This window comes from Passer montanus, unplaced genomic scaffold (assembly GCF_014805655.1).
Source record: "Passer montanus isolate IOZ18808 unplaced genomic scaffold, ASM1480565v1 scaffold11, whole genome shotgun sequence".
Taxonomy (NCBI): Eukaryota; Metazoa; Chordata; class Aves; order Passeriformes; family Passeridae; genus Passer; species Passer montanus.
The window spans coordinates 4,160,631-4,172,856 of NW_024357613.1; positions in this window are offsets into that span (position 1 = coordinate 4,160,631).

The following is a 12,226-nucleotide window of genomic DNA, read 5'->3' on the forward strand; positions in this document are numbered from 1 at the left end:
TGAAGGAACTGGCCAAAGCTGGAAAAAATGAATTTGAGCTTTTAGAGAGGATTCAGAAAATCAGCTGTAGCTTAGCATTTGGGAAGTGGTAGAGCTGGCAAACCACTACACCTTAATGTAAAGAAACATGGTAGCCATGATCCACATGATGTTTCTACAGCTAAAAAACTGCTCTCTAGTTCTAGTGCATGGTGGACATTTCAGTAAATGGCAAGTTTAGAAAAGGTTAGGTCAACAACCAAAACTCTTTCAATAATATGAATGTATTTTAGATAACCCTTGTTTTAAATCAGTCATTTTATAAACAAGTCAAATGTATTTAAAAATTTAAAAATATCATGTGTTGAACTGGTACGCAAATACTAATTGTCTTCTTTTTTTCCTATATATTTCCCTTTAAGAAATTAGGACAACAGAATTATAATCTCCTAATGGAAAATAGGCTACTTTACTCGATACCTGCATTAGTAAGCAAAATAAATATCTATCAAAAGAAGTGATTTGGTTTTAAAAAACAATTAAAAGGCAAGGGCTTTGTTCTTCAGCAAATTTTTGGCACCTAGGTAGACCCTAATTGCAAAAGTACAGACTTGGAAAGTAGCTCTGCAGATGGAAGGCAGCAATTTTTAAAGCAACATTGTGCATGACAAGCTATTACATACACATTCACAAATCATTTGGATGGAGTTTTGGGAAGTCAAATTGTAAAGACCTTTAATTTTAACCTTATTACTGGAATTACAACAACAGTTACTTTAATTAGTTTCTCAGAAATGTTGTAGTAAGTGCTTCTGAATAAAATGCTGGCTTTGCATCTCTGATGCCATGTTGGTCACAGCTGCTCCTGTTCAAAGGGGAATGGGTTTTCAGTACTTAGGGGATTAATAAGGGAAGACAAACCATCCTAGTTAATTAGCCCTGACATGTAAACTTCCTGAGAGCATGCTGATGATAATATGAAAGTCATTAGAGGGTGCAGAGATGCAATGCAAAGCAAAAGTTGTGGGATCACTCGGTATTGATTGCAATATGGTCTCTGTACTGTTTTTTCAGTAAGGAGAGCAACATGGAGGGGCACAGCAACACTGCAAAAGTTGATGGGCTCTTTTTGGGCCACTTAACAGAACAAAATACTATCAGTTGATAAAGTTATTATGACTACAGGTAGAACAAAGCATTTTCAGTGAGCTTAAATATTAGCTGGATTTTAGTTCACAAGAATATTTACTTAGCATTTCATGCACATAAGTTTCAAACCTAAGTTACACTGGTGCCATGTCATGCCTGTATTTGCTAAATACCTCTACAAGCCTTGAGAGCCTTTTTTTCTTTTCTCAGAGAACTCTTTAAGACCCCTAAGTCAGAGATAAAATAGATATTAGTACCCCTTTGCACAGGGGTGAGTGCAAGTATTACTAAAACCTCCAGTATTACACCTACTGTAGCTGAATACTGTTCAGTCACTGCAATTTACCGTGCTTGAATTACTCCTTAGCTTTTTCCTGGGGGATTAATATCTGTTACAGCCACATCCTGATTTCCTGTGCAAAGTGCTTTTGGGATAACAACTCCCTGTCATCCTTCATAGCAAAGAACAGATCAAAAGCAGTGCCTCTTGACATGCATCCACTTGTATGCTATTCCATCAACACTCTTGTGTTCGCTGTCACTCATTGCTCCATCCTGTTCCAGAAGCTAAGGAACTTAATAATAGTATAGACATTGTCTGCCAAAATACTGTGAAGAAATATGAATTTTCTAAGCTTTTAAATGCCTGTTCTTCTGCAGTTTTTTTCAAAATAATTCCCCTGATCACACCATGCTCTGCAGTTTTACTTGGTAATTTTTTTTTATTTTTCAGTGTCCTTGGGCTTCTCTCCAAATCTTTATTAAAAGCTTTCTCTATAAAAACTTTTTGTGGCCAAAAATTTCCAGGGTTTCATGACTCATGTCTACATGCACTAAACAAGTGCTTTGTTAGGCTTTCAGGGACACTTTAGGAGGACTACAACTTACTTAGAAAACCAAACAGAATGTTTTTCTCTGCATTTCCTCATTGTTTAATTTTTCAAAAGCTGCCATAGGTCCACAAAGGGACAAGAGAGGAAGGAATCCGTTTCAAAAGGGTGCAAAGGTGCAAATTTCACCTTCCAGTCAAGTCCACAACCTGGTTCATTAGGCTACTTCTCTATGCAGATGTGCTCAGGAAAGCTGGCAGTGACACTGTTCTGTGGCTGGGTTGCTGGCTTAAGTCTTAGAAAGGGCAGGTGACATACCTGCTGCTGGCTAAACTGGACTTGTCCTGACCTCTAAGGGCTTTGGGATGAGTGTGGGGCATGAGGCATGCAGTCACTTTCAGGGGAGAGAGAAAGAAACCTTACCAGAGGCAGGACTTCAGAGGCATCTTTTTAAATATAAATAAATGTTAAGATTTACACCATTTGTGGACATCACACCTCCAGCATTTCCCTTTCCTGGAGCACATTGTTGGCCTGTGCCAAAGCACAGTGAGGACTGAGCTCTGAGGTGGACTGGGGAAACAGGCTTGTATCTCAGCATTGGGATTGTACTAGGACCAGTGGCTACTGGGAAATCAGGTGGAGATGGCTCGCTCATTTGGCTGGGTGTGAGAAAAGAGGAGTGAGAGTCAGCAGGATAAAATCAGCAAACAGGTGTGTAAGAGGTAATTTCTGCTTTCTTGGAGCTAAGTGAGATCGTTCTCTGGGGTCGGGAAAATCCACTGAAATGCATTTCTGGGATGTGCTTAAGCAGCTGCAGTGGTGCATGTGGTTGTCATCTGCCAGCTGAGGAGAGCTAAGAGATCTTGAGTGCAGGGCAAAGAGTCTGCAGGCTCCCTGCACCTTATACCTCCACAGGGGTTTGTTGTTGTGAGAATTAGGGCAGGTTTAGTCTCATGTTCCAGCTGGTATTTCGTCTCTGTAAGCATATGGAGGAATGACACAATTTTGTCCAAAATACAAAGGTGCTTGTGGTGAGGATGCAAAATTGGAATTGCTTTTCTGGAAACCCCATAGAGAAATGAAGAACATACAAGCATTGTGGGGATTACATGACTCCCTGTGTCTTTCCTGCTGCCTTCCTTATTTCTTTCTTTGAACACATCTGGCAATAGAGACAGTTATCAAAGGAAATGTCATTATGTTCATTTGTAGCTTTTATGCGTTCACCATTAAACTATACAATTAGCAATGGGGAAAAAAAGACTTGTACTGACATAAATTATCATTCTATTTGGAGGACTAAGTGCCTAACAGATTACTGCTTCTTTGACTTAGAGTGCATTGAATAGAAAATGGTTTTTTATGTGCATGGGGTATGTTGTAAAACGTTCTACAAATTGTGAAAGTTTAAATACAAATCCTTACTTGAATGTCAAAGGAGAAATCGTAGTACTTATATGGAAAACAAAAGTAGAGTTTGTTAAAAAGTTGTGAGTTTTTTCTGGGAGAAAATATTCTCCTCCCCTGGTATGTCTTGGACATCTTTTAATTGCTTAAACCTACTACTATGAGCTGTAATACTCTTTGAAGAGGGTGGGACAAGTAAAAGACCAAGAAAATGCACTTCTAACATGTGATTCCTAGAGAAATTTGGATTCTTAACACTGCAGCAAATGTTTGCTCCCTCTGATGCCTTTTCCTAGAAAAGGTGATCTGAAATTTTGCAGGTGAACAAACAACAAACAAATAAAAGCCCCTGAAATAACCTTTGCTAGCAAATCAGTAACAAAATGAGTGGGGTTTGTTTTCATGTTTTGTTTTAGTGGGCTGGGAACTGTAGTTTTCTTTGTACAACAATCAACATTTTGGGTTCAGCGTATTTAGTTTGTACCCTAAATGACACATGAACACACAGGTAGTGTCTCTCCGTGAGTTATTACCACAGAATTTTTCTGTGACATTCATTCATCAGGCAGTTGGAGCTAATCCAACTGCGTTGGAGTGGAGTTTGTCCACAAGTTGTTTTCACTGCATTCAGCTCCAACCAGCTTCTTTTTACATTGACTATCTTAATGGATGGAGCCTGCTTTTAAATCATATCTCCATTAATCACAAACCTCTCAGAAAACTAATTGCTTTCTGAATGTTGCCTTAAAAATGGAAGGAGCAAAGAGAACTGGATTGCTGCCTTTTCTCTGCTGCAGCTACCCCGTCAGGGTCAGGGAAGGTGAAGGTGGGAGGCTGTATTGTGGCCAAGCCTGTCCCTGAACTGCTTCTGGAGTGCACTCAGCCAGCACAAGTGCTTCTTCCAGCACCGCCCGATGGCACGAATGCAGATGAGCTCTGATTGACTGTCAGTCGGGGTAGCAGAAATGAGCTGTGTGCTAGAGCACCCTGGAATTGGTGCTGTTTTGCTTATCAGAGGAGAAATCTTAAAAATCGCTCATGTTGGAAGACAAGAATGCAGACAAACAGCAGCCTCTGCTGGGGAGAAACTTCCTGTGCTTTTTGAAAGTGCTGTCAATATCAGTGGGGAAGGCAAAATGGAAAAAAACCCACCCAAAATAAAACAAAAACCCACTTAATTGAAAAGACATGGATTTGGCAGAGGCTGTGGTAGTGTATGCAAGCATCAGGCTTGGGGATGAGCCAGCTGAGCTTAGAGTATGTCTTCTGGTGCCAAAGTAAGCAATGGAGGCAACATTGCTCTAGGCTGGGGTGCTTAATTATAGTTGTGATCACAGACTCTTGGGGGAAACTATTAAGGTGAGTAGAATTGTGCTGATACGTGGCAGATCTGTGAGCTGCCCCTGCACAGCTTTCCCAGACAGATGGTCCTATTCTGATTCTTGTCTTCCTCTTGGAGATGCTTTCTCTGCCTCTCTGAGATAGGTGCAGTAGAACCTACTGAGGAAAGAAAAGGAGAAAAAAATCAATTGTGCACTAGCATAATCATGTCATGGAGAGAATGATCACTCTGCTGTTTGTGTCTTGAAGCAGCTGATCTGAGTTCTGCTCTTGTCCAGCCCTATATTTATCATGCTATACAGTGCATTTATAAGCACTAAAAAGTGCTGACTGCTGAAATTAATGGAAATCCCCAATAGAGCCAATCTGAATGAAAGGGAGATGCTGTATATAAATATTATGGGAAATATTTTAATGGCTCCTGCAGTGAGGAAGAAATTATTCTTCTTCTCCACAGGAGAAATGTTTTGGGAGGATTTCCACAGTCATCTGGCACTTCCAAGGACTTCAGTTTGGAAAATCAAAGCCTCTCATATGCTTTCTTAGCCTACTTCTGTTCTGCTTACCAGCTCTGTTGGCTGAATGATATGTACATCAGCTGTAATGCATAATATCCAAGCCCAGCTCTGGGCTTTACTAGGAAAAGAAAATGATAACACCTACTGAGCTGTTATTACAGAAAATTTTGGCATCTGCAGTATGGCTCTTGCAGAGTGAGATCTTACCTGTACATTTCATATTACAGCTAGTACTTGATATGTGCAGAGCTAAGAGCCCCTCAACAAACAGCAAAATTACATACTAAATTAAAAATAAAGATACAAACAAGGCAAGTATCTTGCTATGTAATCTGGAGAAATAAAACAGTGCACTATAAAGAGACTTGGGGTGTATTAATGTCATCCTGAGACCCTGAGCAAACCAAGTGATGACCAGAGAATGAAGTGCAGGAGCAGGGATTTCCAGACCCATGGTCTCCTCACCATGTCACTGCAGGTGTGGTTCACCAAGCCCACTTTTTCAGAAGGGATTGGCACGTTCTGGAAGCTGCTGAAGCTGTACTTAAAACATTTCAATCCTTTTCAGGGAAGCAGAGGCTTGTCCTCTGTGCTGACCTGTGACCTGGCTGCCAAGGCCTTGCTGAGAGCCAGTGAATAGCAGACAGGGATGAGATGGAGTAATTACAGTGGGTGAATGGGGAAAATAAAGATGGACCCCTTTCTTCTTTTATCTCAAACAGAGGAGCTAATTTAGGGAACCTTTCCAACAAAAGCTCACAGTGCCCCAAATCCTTCCCCCTTTGACTCAGTGGGGACAAAGCCAGGCTCAGAAGCAATAGGTTAGATGGACACTTAAGAGGCAGCGGGTGAGGAGTGCGGCTGGACCCTGGCAGCGCCGGCACGGGCCTGGGAAGCTCAGCTGGGGGCTCCGGGTGACCCCAGGAGCCCCTGTGGCTCTTGGGACCTGCCAGAGTCTCTCTGCAGCTAGAGGAAACCAATTGAAAGAGACTCTTGACCTTCTTTATTCTTCTACCAGCCCTTTCTTCTTGTATCCTGTCACTTCACTTAGGCTTTGTGCTGGTAGTGTTCCAGGAAATGGATGATTTTGTTTTGATTTTGAGTGAGTATAGCATGTCCCTGTGTGACTCATGAGGGTGACAAGGTTCTTCTGGTAACTGCTTGTAGCTCTTAGCTGCAAGCTAATAAATACCTTGTGCTGCCAAGGGGCTCAAGATCTCTGCTGATTGGTGTATTTTCTTCCATTACCTTCCCTGCTCCTGTGGTGTTTATGTCTTGCTGCAGTGCTTCAAATCCATGTAAAAAGAGGCAGGTGGGTTGTTTTCACTGAAAAAATTCACCTGAAAATCAGTCCTAATCCCTGCAGTGGAAAACACTGTCAGTGCTGTTGATTTGAAAAATTTCTTGTTTGTAGAGAAAAATACCTGTTTTAAGCCTCAAAAATAGATCAGCACATTGTCATTCGCAGTCCCAAAAACCTACCAGTTGCCAGAGTGCTCAGAAAATGTTCATCTTGCAGAAAAATTGTGAAGAACCCTAGGCCTACCTTTGCCACTTTGTAAAGGTGAAGAGCAGGAAATCTTGAGCCACAAGGAGGCTCATGTGAAACCACAAGGGAGGTTTTACACCACTACCTGTAGAGATGATGCTGTCTGGTCAAACAGCTGGAACTTCAGCTCCTTCCTTGCAGTTTCTGGGAAGCTATGTGAGGTTTCTAGGAATGAGCTTTTACCTTCCTTTTTGTGGTTCGTGGCCTCCACCCAGCAGGACTGTGGTGACTCTTCAGCACAGTGCAGCACCCAGAGGATGTTCTGCAGAGGTGGCTGTTTCTCACTAGTACTGGCTCAAGGTGAAATACTCCCAGCTTCTCTTGACTTTGGGCAGTGTGGTGTGTTGACCCAGCTAGATATCAGATGCCCCAAAGCTGCTCTATTACTCCCTCTTCAGCTGGACAGGGGAGGGAAAATGTAATAAAATATTAATTCAGGTCGAGATAAGGACAGGGAGAGATTAATCTCCAGTTGCTCTCATGGGCAAAAGAGACTTGACTTGGGTAAATTAGCATAATTTATTACACCAATCAAATCAGAACAGGGTAATGAGAAATAAAATCTAAAAACAACTTCCCCACTTCATCTCCCCCATCCCTTCTTTGTGGGATTAGTTTTATTCCCAAAATCTTTCTCTTTCCTGCCAGCAGTTCAGGGGAACGGACATTGTGGGTTGTGGTAGGCTCATCACAGGTTGTCTCTGCTCCTCTTTCTTCTCAGGGAAAGGACTCCTCATACTCTTCCCTTGCTCCAGAGTGGTGTGTCTCTGTGGAAGACAGTCCTTCATAAATTTCTCCAGTGAAGTGAGTCTTTCCCATGGGCTGCAGTTGTTCATGAACTGCTCCAGTGCAGGTCCTTTCCATGGGGGGCAGACCTTCAGGAGCAGAGTGGTCCAGTGTGGGTCCTTCATGGGGCCACAGGTCCTGCCAGAAGCCTGCTCCAGTGTGGGCTTCTCATGGGGTCACAGCATCCTCTGGGCATCCCCCTGCTCCCCCACGGACTTCCATGGGCTGGAGGGGCACAGCTGCTTCACCATGGTCTTCACCAAGGGCTGCAGGAGAATCTCTGGAGAACCTGGAGAACCTCCCCGTCCTTGTACATTGACCCTGGTGTCTGCAGAGCTCCTTCTCTCACATGTTCTCACTCCTTTCTCCAGCTGCAGGTGTGAAAAGTATTTTTCCCATTCTCAGATCTGTTACACCAGCACTGCTCAGCCTTGGCCAGCAGCAGGCTGCCTTGGAGCCGGCTGGCATTGGCTCTGTCAGACGAGGGGGAAGCTTACAGCAGCCCCTCACAGAAGACACCCCTGTAACCCCCGTGCCCCCACATCCCCAAACCTTGCCAGCAAACCCAAGATGGGCAGGGGAACAAGGCTGTAGCTTTTAGTATTCAGGTCAATTCAGGGCCACCACTTCATGAGCCATCAGGAGAAACAACCCCAATCCCTGATCTGAAAATGGAGCATTACTGAAACAGATGGAAGGGCACCTGAGCCTCTTGCTGCTCTTTGAAGCCCCCTGATTCGCTGTCCCCAAACTCCAGGAGCTGCCACTAATCCTATTTTTTCCAGATTCTTCGGTCAGAGCGGCTAGCAAACCTTGTCCTCTTTTTTCCCTTTCTTTTCTTTTTTTTCTTTTTTTTTTTTTAATCACCTGGTGCTGAAACCATATGTCTGTTCCTGCAGTTCTTTTGCTTTAATTCCCCTTGGCTTTTGCTGACAGACAAACAGACCTTAGGGCTCAGAGACTGCTGGCATGGTGCTTGTGCCTGTCCCCTTCACCCTCCCACACTGCAGCAGCCGACCAGAGGGTCTCTGTGGGGGCAGCCTCTGCTCCTCTCTGTGCAGCTTTGTGCAAGACAGCTGCTTTTCAGAAACTCTCAGGCTTGAAACTCCAGAGAAGTTACGGTTCAGCAGGCTTGACTGTGACTTTTTGTCACAGCTGTCAGTGTAGGTCAAGGAGAGATGAAAGAAATGGTGCCTGAATGGGAGAGAAACTTGCTGCGCTTCAAGCCCCCACCCTTGCTGAGCTGCCTTGGGGGAAAAATGGCATTGCTGCTTTCTTTCATAGGCAACTCCCAAAATACTTCCAAATTTAACTTATACATTATTCTAGTAACTGTCAGCCAGTATTTCCCAAAATGTCTGATTAGTGTTATTGCCTCAAAAATTTTGGATGTGCCAACTGAAGTGGGTTTGGTTGTTCATTGCTCTTTTTTAAATTATTATTTTGTTTGATTTGGTTTTGGTGGGGCAGTTTTACCTAATTGCTTTAAAGAACCCAGTGCATGATAATCCAGCGCATTTCTAAAAGAGAAAGAAGACAAAAGAACCAGTTTTCTAGGACACTGAAGACCAACACTGGCAGTTCAATAAGGCTGATTTTAAAGCCAGAGCTGATATGCTAATCCAGCATAGAAGTTAAAGAATTATGAATGAGGCAAGTAGCAGGTTTCTCAAAATCACAATAAAGGAGGAGGCAATTTTACATTTAAAAAAAAAAAAATTAAAAAAAAATATATATACCGGGTCTTGTCTATCATTTAAAAGCTAAAGAAAGAGGGTTGAACTTCCTTATTGGTGCACATAGGACTTTTCACTACACTGGACAAAGAGCTGGAAGTTGAAGCCAGTGAAACTGGAAATGAGGCACTACTTGTTAGCAGCAGGTGATTAAAACAAGCTGTCATGGAGCACAGCATCTCTTTTTTTTTCTCAAAAGCATTCAGGACTGATCTGAAGTCCTATCAGAAAATATGCTTAAAGCACCCAAGCAAACATGGCTCCAGTTAAAGCTGAGTGCTAAAATTCAATGCCCTAGTAACTGCCTTAAATTTAATAGCCTGGGAGGTCCAGCAGGTCAAACTACATAAACAACTGGTACTTCCTGACCTGGAATCCTGGATTATTTGGAAGTAAATGGGTTGTAAGCATCTAAACCTGGATGGATACCTAAGCTCAGGTCTTGTCATTCTTTCTGCCTAGTTTGCCTTCTCCCGGCTGGCCCAACATTAGAAACACCACCAGACCATCTTTGTTGGTTTATGAACTGTTTGGCTGCTCCAGCCCTGAATATCTAGGCTAAGAGCTGTGCAGCAAGTAATGCCCGGGGCCAAATATTGAACAGCCAGCAAACAAAAATCGACCAGCTGCATGTTAACTGAGCATCAGCAGCCTGAAAACGTGCCTGGGGCTTGATGGCAGCTACTCAGCAATCATGCAGTGGCCAATGACTGCAAAAAATAATAACTGGTGCAGAGTAACATGCTCCTGAGGGGACTGCTCATCCTAGAGGTCAACAACATTGCAGGCAGCAGACAACACTGGAAACAGCAGAGCCCTTTGCCAAAATGGTGTTTACATTAATTAATTGGGACATCACCTGAATTATACTAATATCAGGAGAATTCATGTCACATGTTCATCTACAGAATGAATTCCCTTCTGTCCACCAAAGAGTGTCTTCCTGTGCAAGTATACAGAAGTGTGAGGGCTAATTATGTAAACAACTTGAAAGTATGTGAAAGTATTTGCATCTGGGGTATTTTTGTTGTTGGGGAAGAGTCAACTGGTGTTGAGGGAAGGCGATAGGTATGCTGAGTCTATCATAAATTAGGAGTAGTTTTGAAATGAATGGCTTGTGTAAATGTAATAGCTTGTGGGAACTTTTGCTCCGAACAGATTGCAGGAAAAACGCAATTCTTTCAAAAATGGCTACGTTTGTTTTGGCACTTTGGGTTACAGAAAGGCTGGAGATGGCTAGGAAGCATGTATCCCAGGACCCACAGAACAGGGGAAAAAAAACATGCTACTTTTATTGTTATTTCAAAGGGCCTCTGTGATTTTGATGTTACTCTATTAACTAAATTAGAAGTTTCAACACAAAGATTTCTTCTTGTTGGCACAGAGCAATGTTGTTAATGTTGTGTGGCAGTGACCACTTCTCTGCAAGGTTAGGAAGGGGAACCTTGGCTGCCAGCAGTGGATTTAGGTACTGCTGATGATCTGCCTTTGCCTAATGCACAAAACAAGGCTGCCTGTCTATAACATGAAGAGAATAGTTATACACTGTCCTGGGGCAGCTGCTGAAAGGATAAAGATGCTGACTTGTAGTGGCTCTGGGAAGGAAGGCTGCTCATTTGGGAGATGAGGTGGGAAAAATTAGGTGCTGCTGTTCTTCCAGGTGCTGTGGTCTCAGTCAACATTAGACACTGCTGGAGTGGAGGTTTCTTCATTTCACTTGTTCCAAGGGTTTCCCACACCTGTGCATGGGCAGAGCTGCTCAGTGCTCCCTGAGGTGGCTTCCTCCTGCTTGTGTCACCTTGCAGGGTATTCCAGGAGTTATGTGGTGCCATACCCAAGGTGTCCCCTCCCATTCCCTGAAACACTGGGGTAAGGCTGGCCAGGAGTTCATGTAAGCACATGGTGTGAGCCATGCTCTTCACAGAGCACTCATCAGATAGATGTTTAAGAGAAAGCCTCACTTGTAACTGACACCAGCAGTGGGACACATGCAGGATCTCAGCCAAGGGGATTTTTTGTCACCTCTTCCACATTTCAGGAGAGTGATGAAACCATGTGGCTACAGATGACTGGATGTGACTGGATATGTGATTGGGACACATTTTCATAGCTCACTGTTTTTTGAGGACATGTATTAGAGGGGTGAGGTAAGGGAAAATAAATGGAAGTTTTCTGTGACGAGATAGTCACCCTTTCATGCAGGTGTTTGTACAATTTAAAAAAAAGTTTTCTGCCTTGTATTAGCAGAGGTTGTTAAATTTTGCTATTAATCACTGCATACAGAGTCCTGTGTTAAAACAGAGCCACTGGAGCTGGCATATACATGTCCTCAAATATTTTAGTACAGAATGATAAGCTAATGTTATCAAAGTCACTAATAACACTTTATGTAATTTAGAAAAGGAATTTCTAGGTAATGAAAAATGACAGCACTTTCCTTTCTAAAAAGAAAACCCTCTTCAATTCAGTTTAAATTACCATGAAATAGATATATACAAGCCTACAGATTATGGAAGTAGTAAAAAAGATGGGATGAGGCTTAAATACCAAAAGCTTTTCAGGCGAGATAATAACCTAAATGTCTAAATGTCTGATAGCTTTAATGTCCAGTGTATTCTCACAGAGAATAAGTACCAAAAGCTATAATCCTGCAGTTTAATTTCAATAGCTGAATAGGTTTTGGGGTACAATTTCTGTAGCACTGAAAGTATGATTCACGTATGAATTAATAATTTATTTCTTCCTCCCCCCCCCAATGACTTACATAACTAAAATTATTTTTTTCTGAAGGTAGTATCCCAAAACTGAGCATAGGTGCAAAAGAAAACTCCCCAATGACATGCAGTGTGTTTTTACCATGCAAATAAAGCAAATCTCAAAGGCTCACTGTAAATGCCAATGTTATATGTTTTATTTTTAATCAAGTAA